The sequence below is a fragment of the Pyxicephalus adspersus genome, chromosome 1, assembly GCF_032062135.1.
Source record: "Pyxicephalus adspersus chromosome 1, UCB_Pads_2.0, whole genome shotgun sequence".
In the NCBI taxonomy this organism is placed as follows: domain Eukaryota; kingdom Metazoa; phylum Chordata; class Amphibia; order Anura; family Pyxicephalidae; genus Pyxicephalus; species Pyxicephalus adspersus.
The window spans coordinates 33,607,984-33,610,760 of NC_092858.1; the positions used below are offsets into that span (position 1 = coordinate 33,607,984).

Genomic DNA, 2,777 nt, shown 5'->3' on the forward strand with positions numbered 1-2,777 from the left:
CATTCTTTTAGTAGCACAGCTACCCAGCTACTATCTATCAGCACTGGCTCAGCAGCCTTCCACACTTCTTATCTCAATGCAGATGCTGTGTGAGGGGGAGCTAGGTTGGTATAAACATAACCTAATGCTTCTGCTGAGTACTTTGGAGATAAATTGCTCCACCATGCTTTATCTATAAATGTCAGTGAATATTTGTTCGCAAGCTTCTTTACTACTTGTTCAGAATATTTTAACGAGAACTTGTGACCAAGCTATGAACATTCAAGTGCCTGAAATTTCATGATTTCTTCTGTTCTTTGCTGCTGCCCAGACCATTCTCTTGGCCAGGATACTACATAGAGGAATAGTGGGGGGTTATAGGGATGCTCCTGCTTGCTTTAATAATTAAACCTATTTAGTATTCTATACAGCACTACAAATATATTATCCAGTTTACAACATGTACATTCCACCCCATCACTGCTCCTCCTTGCCACTGTACCTCCCAGAGGTTCACCCACTTTCCCCCATATTGTTTAGGGCCACGCCTATGGCCTTTCATTCCTATGAAGGAAGAAGAAGGACGTAAGAGTCAGGTACAGAGTCTGACGTATTGTGGGACATGCAGACATGGTATGCTGTACACGTGCTGAGTCATTCCATGGATATTATATGAGTGCTGCAAGATTTGTATTATTAGGTCAGGTTCATATCATGTGACTTACCTGTGCTGCAAGGTAAGTCAGGCCATTCATTTGAATGGGTTGCCTACCTCTTGGCAGTACATCAAAAGAAATTCACACGTCTTTTTGTTTACCTTTGCACTGAAACACCCCATACTATGGTAATGTGCATTTCAGGGCGATGCACTTCAAGTCTGCTGAGGAGGTGCATTGGGGTAACATTTAAAATGAAGGACACTGCAGTCTGGTACTAGGTGGTAACATATGCAGTGGTGCACTGCACTTAGACTGTGTTTGCCTGGGGTGTAGATGAACCTCCTCCCAGCCCTTTCAACTACTTCAATGGAGTAGCCCAGCATGGGGTTTAGGAGCAGCAGATAAACTTTTTTTTATCAGACCATGATGGACAGTGTTACAGCATAAACAGCCCTTCACTCATTGGATTTCAGTTCTTTTTATCATATAGGTACAGCCTCACATGTGGTGTGATCAGGGATGGACACAGGGAGGTGCAAAGGGTGCTGCTGCACATGGGCCTCAGCCATAAGGGGCCCGCACGGTACCACAGGTCAGTTCTTCACAGGGGCCCACTGTTGGCTATACTCGCCACTGGTGGTAGTACTTGTAAATGCAGCCTGGCTAGGAAAACCTACTTCTTCAGATTGATATTTACCCACTAAGACATTTTGATATTTGGAGAACAAATTCAAGCATATAGCCCACTGCTTTTATCAGGATTAAGAGCTCTTGCAAGGAGTACCAAGGCAGGGTGCTGAGACGTTTTCTGAAAGCCATGTACAGCACCCTTCTGTATGCACCCACTAGCCATGATCAAAGAGACCAAAATGTTATGTTGTGCTTGGTGGAAAGGATGGGTCAGGTAAGGTAAATGTATGGACCCCCATGCCCTGAGGAAATGTAAGACATAGCCAACAGTGGGCTCCTGTGTGGAACATACTTGGGAGCTTGTGGGAGCTTTTGGGGGACTTTGCACCTCCCTTTGCACCTAGATGTTGTCATGAAATTGCTAGGGAATTCAGCCAAGGTGAGTGTGAGTGAACCAGAGGGGTATTATGACACTCAATAAACAATGCCTATTGTATAAAAATTAATACAAATTATACAACAGATATGCTCTTCTTCACTTCAGCACCAAATCAATTCCATAATTTTTACTTTAATGTTTCATTAAGGATCCCTACAATTATGATTTAAAGTAAAATTTCATGTTATACCAGTGAGACAAACTGGCATGGTAACAATTCTTCTAAAAACAGAGAACATCGGCCCCTTTACTGTTTTTAAAGCTGGGTACAGGAACTCTAAAACAGCAGTCGCCAACCGGCAAGTGGTCCACGAGAAATTTTGGTCCCCAGAAAAATTTGGATTTTATTTACAATTTTTATGTTTTATTAATACTAAAACAAAAATTTTATTGTAATAAATTGTTATATTCTGAATCTTCGCCTTTATATTGCACTAAATTCATGAACTGTACTAGAAACAGAAAAACAAGAGAGGCGCAGCATGACGTCAGTGTAGTCTTAAAGAGGAAGTAAACTCAAAACTGCTCAAACCAAAAAAAAATACGCTTACCTTCAATCCCGCAGAATAGTTTCTTCCATCCCGCGTTGCCTTGGTATCCGTCTCTGGGCCGGCGCAACAGGCACTGCCATCTTCTCCTCTTCCTCTGGGTTCTTCTTCCTACGTCACCCGACACACTGCGCATGCATGAGATCGGCAATTTTTTTCCCTTTTCACAGAAGGAGCACCCAAGAGGCTCTGCGGTCAAGAATTAAGGGGCGGTGCTACACCCTTTTTTTTTAGAACCGAAAAATTTAAACAAACAGAATTTTTACCTTACATACAGGGGTTTTCCTTTATGAAAAGTGAAAATTCTGACTTTAGGTACGCTTTAAGTTATATGAGGCAACCGCTGCCGAGCTGCATGCTTCAGTATTGTTTCCCCCATTACTACAGTCACCCCGCTCCACCAATACCGATTCTCCCTTAAAATTCTGACTTTAGGTACGCTTTAAGTTATGAGGCAACCGCTGCCGAGCTGCATACTTCAGTATTGTTTCCCCCATTACTACAGTCACCCCGCTCCACCAA

At 42.8% G+C, this 2,777-nt stretch overlaps 1 protein-coding gene across 2 annotated transcripts in view; it reads right to left on the reverse strand.

The window, feature by feature from the left end:
- The window catches only part of LOC140326951 (cell division cycle-associated protein 7-like), a 31,955-nt gene extending 29,564 nt beyond the window's left edge, over positions 1-2,391 (reverse strand). Inside the window, exon 1 of one of the 2 annotated variants that reach the window (XM_072406012.1) lies at positions 2,259-2,391. The gene's annotated coding sequence lies outside the window, so the exon portion shown is untranslated. The remainder of the gene's footprint in view (positions 1-2,258) is intronic. The other variant, XM_072406003.1, reaches the window with a different exon arrangement.
- Between the last annotated feature and the right edge of the window lie 386 nt (positions 2,392-2,777).